General features: G+C 38.9%; 1 pseudogene; it reads left to right on the top strand.

Annotated features, from left to right (window-relative positions):
* Positions 1–9,315: 9,315 nt before the first annotated feature.
* Positions 9,316–10,582, top strand: LOC110324664 (annotated as a pseudogene).
* Positions 10,583–13,998: the final 3,416 nt, after the last annotated feature.

Below are 13,998 nucleotides of genomic sequence, written 5' to 3'. Positions count from 1 at the left end.
TGTGTGTGTGTGTGTGTGTGTGTGTGTATGTATGTATGTATGTATGACACACAGAGAGGAGCATGTGCACACATAGAGACTGGGTTGTGGTGGGGCTAAGCACACCAGAGGTTAATAAATTCCATATTCTGGTCTACACCTGAAGTAGAAATTGGATTTTATAAGTTTTGAGGCCAAAATCAGAAACAAAATACAGTTTATTCTAGTTCCATTAGACTTTGCATGTGAAGTACTGTCGTTGATGTCAGTCCTCTTGAACATAACAAAATCCCACATAATAATAGCTTTCCTTCTTGAATAGTTTCTTCTAATAAAATGTAGTCAACTTTGCAAAAGAATTTGTATAGCACTGGGAAATGTGATCTCTAAAACAACAAAAACAGTGCAAGCTATAGAACAAAATCAAGCAACTTAAGGACATGTCTTACTCAGAAAGGAAAAAAAATCCTTCTTTTCTTCCATGCTTAGAAAAAATAAGCTATCACCTATCAGATCAATTCTTAGGCATCTGGTGCTTTCTCAGAAAATAAAGGTACAACATGCTCCTATTATTACATACTTGGTATCATGTTCAACATGGGAGCAATTATCAAGGTGAGGGAAATCAGGCCAGTTCATTCTTTCCATGCATCTCCGTGCCATCCTTGCTTTTGAGCATCAAAGACAAGTTTGAAAATTAATGGTGAGGCCTCCTGTTGAATGCTGTATATGAAAGACTCTCTCTCTATCAGATCAGTATGATGTTCAGACTTGTGATCTAGCAACAGGGGACAGGCAGAGGCATGATTTGGGCTCCTTCTTTATAGGTATAAAGCATCTCCAAGGAAGACATGACCATCATACTGTGAACACTTTTCCATTCTGTCACAGTCACATTGGCAGAAATGGCCTCAGTGGTATGGAAACTCTTGGAGTGACATCTCAAAAAACAGAAACCAATTTAGAGGAAAGAATACACAAAAGGTCCAGATGGCTTTGCTGTGCTCACCATTGTAAATGAGGATGGCTGTCCACAGCAGCCAGAGTGCATCTGTTCGCTATTTTATTCAATTATATAATTAGAGTAATGTTCTCTCTTTAATTGTCACTGTTTTAATAAAACATAAAATCGAAGTAGAGTTGCTATTGGATATTTTTGAGTAAGTAGGGTTTAAAAGTGCATAAAAGAAACATCACATTCACAAATACTTATCCACGAATCTCCTTCCACGAACTTACTTCCAGCAAACAAGAGCTTTTCTGTAAGAAGAGTGAAATTCATAATCAGTCTGATCTCTGGGGTTACCCCCTCTATTGGATCTATCATTGTGATGCTGAGGGGAAGAAGTTGAACCATAAAAGCATGATTAATCACATTGTTGTTCCTCTAACTCAAGTAAAGTCATTCTTCATGCTGGACAAGAGCTGTCCACTTCTTGGGAAGCCAGGACACAAATCAGTAAGGCTTGGGGTGCAAATGTCCTGGTAATATAACAGATATCTAGAAAAACAGAACCTTGATTTAGAATTAACAACACTTTCAGAATCTGTTCTGCATCTTTGTATTTAAATTTATGCCTAAATGTCTGACAAGAAATGAGCTGTTCCCTTTAAAAACTAAAAGTTGATTGTGGCAGATTAAGCAGATATAGTAGGAATGAGGGCATAAATATGCTTTAAATTTAAATAAATGCAGTACCTCTACCATAACTGTAGATTATCTCTACCTACAGATTAGTGAGATGAAAAAGATTCCAAAGACCAATTAACTCATATTAAAAACTATTGGGTATGTCTTAAGTGATCTGTCAACAGATAAGTTAATTGAGTCCTCACTTAATCCTTTAATACCACCGCAAACAAACAAACAAACAAAAAAAACCCTAAATTTTGAGTAAGGAATTGGAAACCATCATTCTTTAAGCAGCCAAGAGATCCTACTGTGCTGAGAACTATTTGCTTCCTACCAAAAGAGGCAAAAGAGAAGCTGGGGAGAATTTGAATCACCCAGCTGTAGAAAGAAAAGCATAGGGGGTACAGATAGTATAGATAAGCATTTAAAATGTCTTATTAGGGTCAATGCAAGCTGTAAACATTTAAACGGAGTCATGCTGGACTGTGATAAAGGAAAAATAGCATACTGACCATTTAGACCTATTCGTAAGTTCATAGATGAAAGTGACATCCCAGAGATGTCTATCATCTTTAAGTCAGAAATTATTGATGAGAAGAAAGTTGTTCTCAAAGCCCCGAAGAGCCTAGAAAGTGCTATGAAGATGTGTTAACCATTGAAAGAATTGACAGTTGCAATGTAAGAAACATAAAAGTGAAACAGGAAAAAAATTAAAATCCTATCCAAGCACTGCACTTCAAATATATTGCTCAGAATTTGAAAGATGGAATCTTATTCCCCAACATGGCAATTTTGAGCGGTGAGATCTAATTGGAAGTGTTTATAAATTTTCTGCCCTCTATATATAGATACAGTAACATCACTATAAAAAAGGAGTCAGAAGTAAGTTTGTTCCCTCTTGCCTTTCCTTCTTCTGCCAGGTAATGACAAAAACTCTTGCCATGTACTGAGAGTTTTATCTTAAACACTCCAGCTTCCAGAATTGTGAATCCACACATTTCTGATCATTAAAACTACCCAACCCCAGGTAATCTGTTATAGAAACACAAAATAGACTAAGATGTTAGATCACTTAACTATCCAAACATGTGTATTAGATCCATCGTTTGTCAGCAACTTAAGAAAGAGGGATTTATTTTGTCTAACAGCTTCAGGGAATCCAATTTATCATAGCATAAGATAAATGGAAGAAGGCACAGAGGAGTGGCTTAGTGTAGAACAGAGAGGACCTGGAGATTAGGAAGCAGAGAGGTTAGAAACAGAGCTGTGAGCATCATATTCAAGACACATCCCTAATGACCATAATTAACCAACAAGTCCATACTTCTGAAAGAGTCTATAACATCCAAAATAATGCCACATACTACAAATTAGGGTTCAGCCACATAGCCCTGTGGAACTCATTAGATACAAACCATAATACCTTGATTTTCATATTTACATTATATTGTGGCCATTTAGAATTGATAATCAGTTTTATACTTTCAAGAGTTTATTTCTTTAAGGGAAAGCAAACATGAACAGGTACTAGAGAAGCTAGAACAGTATAATTGGTTTGGAGATGTATAAACAAAGACTGAAATAAGGGGAAACGTGAAGGGACAAGGTAGGGAGGATTTATAAACACATCAGGCTGAATTAGAGAGGATGGCAGAATCAGGAACCAATTTTATTGTTTACTGGATCCAGGAGGAAAACGTCATTGTTGTTAAGTTGAAAGATTTGATTTCCCTTTGGCTATCCTAATTAACTTATATAGTCAAAATTAAACACCTTATCTTTTAAAAAAATATTTATTATTATACATAAGTACACTGTAGCTGTCTTCAGACACACCAGAAGAGGACATCAGATCTCATTATGGGTGGTTGTGAGCCACCATGTGGCTGCTGGGATTTGAACTCAGGACCTTTGGAAGAGCAGTCAGTGCTCTTACCCGCTGAGTCATCTCACCAACCCTAAACATCTTATCTTAATGCAGGGTTTCCCCTTGTACCTTTATGAACTGACTTTTGCCTGTGGACCATGGCTGTCTCCTCTCTACCCATCAGGTAGCCTTTTGTCCTCATTTCCAACTCAGCCTGGAATAAATTTCCCTTCTCCCTCTCCCTTGTACCCTTTCCTTCCTCCCTCATCCTCTATCACCTGTCTCTTATTTCATGCCCTTTGTGCATTTATGACAAATAATCTCCTTTATGCACAGGAACTTAGTCTTAGGGTGTCTTGTGCCAATACTGGTCCATTTAAAGAGGAGAAAGGGGAGGTAAGGAAATAATTGGTTCACATTTAACATGAGAAACTCAGGATCCCCAAATCCCAAGTTGACAATAATAGGTGTAATCATGCTGATGACAACTTCCAATATAAATTCAGTGCCCAATGTCCAAGATCCATGACCAAGCTCAAACAATCATAAGTTCTCATTTCATCAGTCTTTTTAGCTCTGTTCAGGTTTTAGTTGACTGGATGAAACCCACCCACATAAAGGAAGACAATCTGCCTTACTCTGTCTACCCATTTAAATGTTAATTTCATAAAAATCACACTAAGATATATTGAGAATAATGTTGGACCAGAAACTCAAGGCTCCTATGGTCTAGTCAAGTTACAATGTAAAAATATCTATCCCTGGGCCTAGTTGAATCACTTCACCCACCCAATGCTTCTGTCACTGGGAAGTGACTCACTTGAGCTGTCACTCACGTTTCCAGGAGGCAGAGTAAATTTACAGAAACATGTCTGGTTCACAATAATCTGACTGCCTTAGCAGAACATGCTCAAATCAGTTCCTATCTTGTGTACTCGGGAGGGAACACCAGATATCTCTTTCACAAATTGCTAAGGAAGAAGAGGAGAAAAAAAAAAAAAACAAAAAAAAACCAAATACATTCTACTGCCTGTTGGATTCAAATTCAGCTTGTTTCTTGATTTAGTGTTTTCATCCAATAGAGAAATACAACGGGAATGAGCAGATTCCCTTATTGCAAGAGTTAGTTTAGTTTCAATTTTTATCATGCTCTTTAAGAACACTGGCCCTTATCAAATCCATCTGGATCATTTTCTCGTTGTCATGGTCTCATAGAAAGGAAAGAGACATACCTAAGCACATTTCACAAGCTTATGTAAGAAGTGCTAGTAGTTAGTACCAGGAAGGGGATTTTCTCATTAAGACAGAATCTACATAACATTGACGCAAAAATGTGCTCTGTAAATCATAAGACTAAAGATGTTTATAGCTCAGTGGGTAAAATGATCATTTAACATGCATGAAGCCCCGGATTCCATTACTACCACTGCATAAACAAGGCATGATGGTTCCTGCCACTAAATAGCAATCCCAATAGCAAATTATTGAGTGGTTCAAGGTCATCTTCAACTACACAGCAACTTTGAGGCCACCCTGAAATACATGACAACCTAACTCAAAGGGAAAAAAACTGAGCTCTAATATCGGGGCCAATAAGTCACCCAATCCTAAAATAGCTTCAGGAATATTCCAGAGTGACTTTCAGCTGAGGTTCTGATTGACCATGTTCTGAACTAAAGTGTAGTCATCACCCCTGGGGACTTCCATTTTCACATCCAGCAAGTTCATGGTGACAAGAGCATAGAAACCAAGGTTAGAAGGCCAGAGTAATGAATCCAGCTCACCCTAAACCTTAGCCTCTGACTCCTAAAGACATATTTTCTGAAATGCTGCTGGGGACATTAGACTCAGAAAGCTGTAGAGCATAACATGGCTGCTGATATTCTGCTTGTGGCCAAAAGTTGTCACCTATTGGCCTTACTGTATCTCCTGGTGATAAACTAAGAATTAAATAAGAATTTCTGTATTCTTACATAGTATTCTCTTGTGTAAATCCCAGTTACATGATCTTCTCAAAGTTTCCTTTGTGAAATCAAAGTTCTTTAGCCACTGCTAATAAAATTAGAAAATGTGATACTGTGTGTATTCAAAATTGTGTAAGCTGTTTTTTTTTTTTTTTACCATAGACACAATTGATTATGATTCTTGATTATATTTAGCAAGAACTGAGCCCGATATTCCATACATGATCTTAATCCCAGGAGACCTGAGGATCACTTACCCTGAGCAGCAACTAATGAAGCTACATTTGGGCTTATGTGGCAGCAATCACAGCCTCAGTTGCTCCTGTGGACAAATACAAGCAAAATCCTTTTCTTGGCATGCTGCTGAGCAGTGTCTCCTTGCATTAAGCAGAAAACCCCTTGACCTTAAAAGCGGTGCTTTACACTGTACCTTTTAAAGGTCAGACTTGCTGGCCTCCTCTCGGGGTTCTGACTTCTCTTTACTTGATTCCAGTTTGGCAGGCCCATGTCATCTGCAAAGCTGACGAGTCCTTCTCTCTGTTGCACAGCTTCCCCTAAGTCCCCCTGAAAATGTTGACCTGAGGCTCATCAGTGCTTCCTCAGCAGATCATAGTGATTGAGGTGTGCTCTTTCTCACGCACAGAGGGAAAGAAAATTGTTCTTTCTGCCAATATTGCACCCTTCCTGAAAACAAATAGAACTGGCCTTTCAGGCGTTCCCAAAAAATGAAGTCAGAGATATTTGTAGGGAGAAAACAATCTTTTTTCTCTAGCAGAATTGCAAAAGGATGCCTAAGATATTACTTCTTTGTATTCCTAGAACTGTCTGTCATGAATGCCAAATAGAATACGCAGTCATCTGCGGGCCTATCTGAAGGAAGTAAATGACCTTATGTCCTCAAATAATTGGCGTGCTTATCTATTCAAATGACAAATCAGCAGGAATGCATTCAGTCCGTGTTGTGTGCAGAAAATGTAGTGGATTCTGGATGTATTCAAAACTAAAGGAAAAAATTATCTTGCCATTGAGGGCTGGATCATATAAAGGGAATAATAGAAACCCAAGTAAATAAAAAAAGGGGATTAAAGACCCTCATCACCTCTTCGGAGCTGAGTAAGGTAGCGTGGTGTTAGGATACAAATATATATACTGTAGTTATCTCAACACAGTTTAATTTATATCTACATCTATGTACAGAAGCAACCAACAAAAATATTACAGTCTTCTAGTATTAAAAAAAACTCAACAGATAGCACACAATATCACTGAATAAACAATAATAACACCATGTGTCCTATATAATAAAACTACACACTGTTTGCTCACCCAACGAGTCACAACCTGGGTCACAAACACCTTCAGACTGTGCCCTAAAGCATGACATCATATTTCACCTTCCAGAATGTCACAGATCAAAATGAGTGATTGTTCTCGGTGATACTGAGGAAATGAGAAAACTCCTAAGTGGATGATGGGAATGTAAATCACACAGCTTCTGTAACGCCATTCTCCTGGTGTATCAAAATGTAAAATTTACTTGCTGTTTTATAAAAGATGAATGCATACAGAGGCATTTGTGTCATGGTGATCTTTATGGCTTTATCTATGATTGAAGATAGATTAGAATCTTGATACACTTATATAATGAGACATAAAAGTCATCTTAGGTCTTTTGAGACATGTAAAGCTCCACTGGACAGAGGAGGGGAGTTACATTAGGGATAGGGTAGAATGTGAACTGACTGAAATAGATGCAAGGGAAGTTTTAGACATCATGGAAATATCCTAAAACCTGCTCAGAAGCATGACACAGCAGAAAATGCGTAGAGAAATCTCATCAATAGCATATGAACCTTCAGGTTTTGATTATAAATTATCAGCAATAACTACTTTTAGTATGAATATTATGAAGAACTTTCCCAAATTATTCTGCTATTTGTGTTTTATTCTGTTAGAACTGTGAGCTTATTTGTAATTGCAATGGAAGATCCTTAAGTAATGCCAATGTTAATTCATGGGCACAGTAGAGAAATGGCTCAGCAGTTAAGTCATTCCCATACAAAACACTATAGAGTTCAGTTCCCTTTGTCCACCTTAGGTGGCTTACAAATGGCCATAATAACTCCAGCTTTAGGGAATACACTATCTCTGTGCTCCATAACATATCCACACATAGACACTCACACATAATTAAAAATACATTTTAAAGTAATAAACAAGGTGGTATTCCATATAATTCGATATAAACATATAGCATTCTGTCATATAAAAATTGACTTCCCAATTAGCAATTACAAAAGTCACGGTTCTTCAGTTAATAAGAGACAATTATTAGAGGTAACAAAACAATTGCTATCACCTGTGTTTTCATTATTTGTCTGAAAAAAAAAACTGAGTAAAAGACTACAAATAATTCATTAGCGCAGGTGGTTGGGAAAAAAATAGTTCAGCCTTTGCAGAAAAGCATGAAGACCTGAATTAGGACTCTCAGCACTCATACAAAAATCTGGATGGAGTAGACAGGTCATCAAGACCGAAACAAATCAGAGAAATAATGAAACTAACAGAGGTTCTGGATCAAATAGACAGACCTAACAGATATCTACAGAATATTTCACCTAAAACACAAAAGAAAATACCTTCTTCCCAGCACCTCACCGAACCTTTTTCAAATTGGTGATGCAGTCGCTCACAAAGCAAGCCTGAACACAGACAAGAAAATTGAAATAACCCCTCGTATCTTATGGGATTATCATGAATTAAAGCTGGACTTCAACAACAATAGAAACTGCAGAGAGCCTACAAACTCATAGAAACTAAACAATTATCTACTCAATGATCACTGGGTAATGGAAAATATAAAGAAAGAAATTAAAGACTCTCTAAAATTCAATGAAAATGAAGGAGCAACATACCCAAACTTATGGGACATAATGAAAGCAGTACTGAGAACAAAGTTCATAGCATTAAATGCCTTTATAAACATATTGGAGATATCTTATTCTAGCTTTTTAAAAGCACACCGGAAAGCTCTATAACAAAAAGAATCAAACACATCCAAGAGGAGTAGATGGCAGGAAATAATCAAACTCGGAGCAGAAAGCAGTAGATTAGAAACAAAGAGAGCAATACAAACAATCAAGGAAACCAAGAGCTGGTTCTTCGAGAAAATCAACAAGACAGACAAACCCTTAGCCAAACTAACTAAAAGTCAGAGAGACAGTATCTAAATCAACATCATCAGAAATGAAAACGGAGACATACAACAGACAATGAGAAAATTCAAAGAATCATTGGGTCTTACTTCAAAAGCCTGTACTCCACAAAATTGGAAAATCTAAATGAAATGGATGACTTTCTAAACAGACACCACTTACCAAAATTAAATCAAGATGAGGTAAACTATTTAAATAGAGTTATAACCCCTAAGCCCCTAAGGAATTACAAGCAGTCATTTAAAGTCTCCCAACAACAACAAAACAGGGCTAGATGGTTTTAGTGCAGAATTCAATGAAGTGCTAGTAACAATACTTCTCAAAATATTGCACAAAATAGAAACAGAAGAAACATTGCCAAATTCATTCTATGAGGCCACAGTCATTCTGATACCTAAAACACACAAAGACTTAACAAAAAAAGGGAGAATTTCAGACTAATTTCATGTATGAACATTGATGCAAAACTACTCAATAAAATACTTGCAAACTAAATCCAAGACTACATTAAAAACATCATTTGCCATGATTAAGTAGGCTTCATTCCAGGAATGCAGGGGTAGTTCAACATACAAAAATCCATCAAGCAGTGCTGGATCCCTTACTCGCCGCAGTTAGCCTGCCTCACCTAGTGCTCTCCTGCCTCCGCCTGCACAAATGCTTTGGCTACCCACAGCCCTTCCCCAGATGAGACCAGTGTCCTGGGCATGGCTCCTCATCTCACTGGGGCCTATGGCAAAGATGTAAAATTTGATGCAGATGCTGGAGCCTTAATACTTCAAGGTGTAGACCTTTTAGCTGATGTTGTAGCTGTTACAATGGGGCCAAAGGGAAGACCAGTAATCATTGAACAGAGTTGGGGAAGTCCCAAAGTAACAAAAGATGGGGTCACTGTCACAAAGCCTATTGATTTAAAGGATAAATACAAAAATATCAGAGCTAAACTTGTTCAGGAAGTTGCCAACAACACAAACGAAGTGGCTGGGGATGGCACTACCATTGCTGTTGTTCTGGCACGCTCTACTGCCAAGGAGGGATTTGAGGAGATCAGCAAAGGAGCTAATCCTGTGGAAATCCAGAGAGGTGTGATGTTGGCTGTTGATGCTGTAATTGATGAACTTAAGAAGCAATCTAAACCTTTGACAACCCCTGAAGAAACTGCTCAGGTTGCTATAATTTCTGCAAATGGAAACAAAGACATTGGGAACATCATTTCTGATGTAATGAAAAACATTGCAAGAAAGAGTGTCATCACAGTGAAAGATGGAAAAACCCTGAACTATAAGCTAGAAATTATTGAAGGCATGAAATTTGATAGAGAATATTTTCCCCATATTTTATTAACACATCAAAAGGTCAAAAGTGTGAATTCCAAAATGCCTATGTCTTGTTGAGTGAAAAGAAATGTTCTAGTGTTTGGTCCATTGTACCTGAAATTGCTAATGCTCCTCGAATGCCCTTGGTCATAATCGCTGAAGATGGTGATGCAGAAGTTCTAAGCACACTGGTTTTGAACAGGCTAAAAGTTGGTCTTCAGGTCGTAGCAGTCACAGCTCCAAGGTTTAGGGACAATAGGAAGCACCAGCTTGCTGCTGGTGGTGCGGTGTTTGGAGAAGAGGGGTTGAATCTAAATCTTGAAGATGTGCAAGCTCATGACTTAGGAAACGTCGGAGAGGTCATTGTCACCAAAGGTGATGCCACGCTTTTGAAAGGAAAAGGTGACAAAGCTCACATTGAAAAACATATTCAAGAAATCACTGAGCAGGTAGACATTACAACCAGTGAATATGAAAAGGAAAAGCTGAATGAGTGACTTGCTAAACTTTCAAATGGAGTAGCTGTGTTGAAGGTTGGAGGGACACATGATGTTGAAGTGAAAGAGAAGAAAGACAGGGTTACAGACGCTCTTATTTTGTATTTTTGAATAAAGATATTTGTACATCCTTGAAGCTGGGTGCAAGAGCCATGTACCAGTGTCCTGTTTTCAACTTAAATCACTGAGGCATCTCTACTGCTCTGTTAGCATCAGGACTGTAGCACTGTGTCACCACATGAGAAGTTAAGAAGCAGCCTTTCTGTGGAGAGTGGGAATGATTGTATACAAAGTAGAGAAATATCCAATTATGTGACAAATTTTGTGTAAAAAGAACATTTATTTAAAGTTAAAAAAATTCATCAAAATAATCCACCACATTAAAAAACTGAAAGAAAAGAAAACATGTGATTAGATGTTTAAAAGACTTTTGACAAAATCCAACATCCCTTCATATAAAAAGTCTTGGAGAGATCAGGGTGCATAACTAAACCAATAAAGGCAATATGCAGCAAGTCAATAGCCAACATCAAATTAAACAGAGAGAAACTGAAATTCCACTAAAACCAGGGACAAGACAAACATCTGCACTCTATCTGTATCTATTCAATGTAATACTTGAAGTTCTGGTGAGAGCTGTAACAGAGATCAAGGGATACAAATTCAAAAGGAAGAGGTCAAAGTATCACTATTCACAGATGATATATAATATAAGTGACCCGGAAAAATTCTACCAGAGAAACCCTACAGCTAATAAGCATGTTCAGCAAAGTGACTGGATACAAAATTAACTCAAGAAAATCAGTAGCCCTTGTATTAGTCAGGATTCTCTAGAGTCACATAACATATGGAATTTCTCTATATATTAAAGAAAATTATTGTAATTACTCACAGTCTTCAGTCCAACTAACCCAACAATTGGCAGCTGGACATAGCCCAAGAACCTAGTAGTTGCTCAGTCCCATGAGACTAGTTGTTTCAGTTGGTCTTCTGTCCAAGCTGGAGTCCAGAAGGAGTAGATTCCAACAGATGTGCTGGCAAGTAATTGCAGGCAGGCAAAGAAGAATTAGTCTTCCCTCTTCCAATGTCCTTATGTAGGCCTCCAACAGAAGGTATGGACCACATTAAAGGTGTGTATCACCACACCTGGCTTTGGAACTTGTCCTATCCCAGACTGGACTTGAACTCAGAGATCTGTTTGTATCAGTACTAACTTGCCTAGGCCTAAACTTTTCATGGCCTCTATACACTAAGATCAACAATTAGTAAATGGTATTTCATGAAACTGAAAAGCTTCTGTAAGGCGAAGAACACCATCAATAGGACAAAACTGTAGCCTACAAAGGGGGGAAAAGATGTTCATCAGCCCTACATCCATCAGAGGACTAATATCTGAATATATAAAGAACTCAAGAAATTAGACATCAAACAACAAATAATTCAATTAAAACATGGGGTACAGATGTACAAGGAGAATTCTCAACAGAGAAATCTCTACTGGTCAAGAAGCACTTAAAGAAATGTTCTTAGCCATCAAGGAAATGCAAATCAAAATAACTCTGAGATTCCATCTTATACCTATCAGAATGGCTAATATCAAAACCACAAGTGACACACATGCTGGAATAGGTCAAGGGGAACAATCCTCCATTGATGGCAGGAGTGCAAACTTTCACAGCTACTTTGGAAATCAATTTGTAGTTTCTCAGAAAACTGGAAATAGATCCACCTCAATACCCATCCATAAGACCCCTAAGAATATACCCAAAAGAAGTTCCACGAAACCAAAGGGACACAAGTTCCTTTATTCATAATAGCAGCTTCATTCATAATAGCTAGAAACTGAGAACAAACCTAGATGTCCCTCAGTCAAAGAATAGATAGAGAAGATGCAGTACAATTACACAATGGAATACTATTAACATAGTAAAAATAGACATATCATGAAATTTGTTGGCAAATGGACAAAACTATAAAAGATAATCCTGAGTGATGTAACCCAGACCCAAAATGACATGCATGTTATGTACTCACTAAGTGGACATTAGCCATAAAAGATAGGATAACCATCCTATAATCCACAGACCCAAAGAAACTAAATAACAAGGAGGGCCCACTGGAGGATGCTCATGTAGCAGTGAAAAGTTAAACTGCTTTGGCCTCCACAGTTACCTGCCCAAGAGCTCTGGATTCACGAATGAAACACACACACACACACACACACACACACACACACACACACACACACACACACACACCAGCTAATTTTGATATGCCTTGTCTTGCTCACTGGTTGGGCACTTTCAAACCTCCCTGCGGCTAGCACACACTCCCCTCCAGTATTCCTGAGTTTGAATCTCACACAGAAGGAGAAATAACACAAATGTAGGAGGTAGATAGTGGTAGACAACTGGTTGGGAGACGGGGTGAGGAGGGAGACAGGGATGGGATCAGCTTTGGGAAGAGGGGTGGGCAGGAGAGGGCTGGAAGAGAGGATAGAAATTGGTGAGGAAGCGTCTCTGAGACAAGCTGGAGACCTGGAAGTGAGGAGGGGACTCTGGAGAGTCTATGGGGACAACCCTAACTGAGATTCTTAGCTCTTGCAGATTCGTGAAGAAAGAAGTGGCCACCTTCTGTAGCAAGATGAGACGTTCAATGGAGCAAGGGGAACACCAACTCGGCCATAAAATCTTGGGCCCAAAATTTCCGTGCCTGTAAGATATGCAGGGATAAAGATGAAGCAGAGATTGAGGGAATAGCCTACTAATGGTCAGCCCAATAGGAGACCCACCCCATAGGAGAGAACCAACCCCTTAACACTATTAAAAATTCTCTGCTATGCTTGCAGATAGAAGCCTAGCTTAACTGACTCCTGAAAGGCTTCATCCTGCAGCAGATGGAAACTGATGCAGAGACCCACAGCCAATCATCAGGCGGAGCTCAGGGAGTCCTGTGGAAGAATCAGGGGAAGGCTTGAGTGAGCTGGAGGGGTCAAGGACACCATAAGAAGACCTATAGAGTCAACTCATCCAGGTCTATGGGGGTTCACGGAAACTGAACAACCAACCAAAGAACATGCATGGGCTGGACCTAGGCTCCCTACTCCTTTGTAGCAGATGTGCAGCTGGATCTTCATGTGGATCCCCTAACAACTGGAGCAGGGGCTGTCTCTAACTCTGTTGCCTACCATTGGATTCCCTTCCCCTAGCTGGACTGCCTTCTCTGGTCTCAGTGGGAGAGGATGTGCTTAGTCCTGCTGTGACTTCATGTTCCAGGATGGGTTGGTACACATGGCAAACTTCCCCAGCTCTTAGGAGAAGGGAAAGGAGTAATAGGGGTTGGGAGGTTGTAAGGGTGGGACTGGGAGGAGGGAAGGTGGGGGACTGTGATCTTGGTGTAAAGTGAAGAGTGAAAGGAAGGAAGGAAGGAAGAGAGGGAGGGAGGGAGGGAGGGAGGGAGGAAAAAGAAAGAAAAAGAGAGGAGAAAGGAGAAAAAAACAAAGACAGAAACAAAAAGACAAAGAAAGG

The sequence above is a fragment of the Mus pahari genome, chromosome 7 (genome assembly GCF_900095145.1).
Source record: "Mus pahari chromosome 7, PAHARI_EIJ_v1.1, whole genome shotgun sequence".
Lineage (NCBI taxonomy): Eukaryota > Metazoa > Chordata > Mammalia > Rodentia > Muridae > Mus > Mus pahari.
Note: the sequence above shows the minus strand (reverse complement) of the source record. Positions and strands in the feature narration are given on the sequence as shown.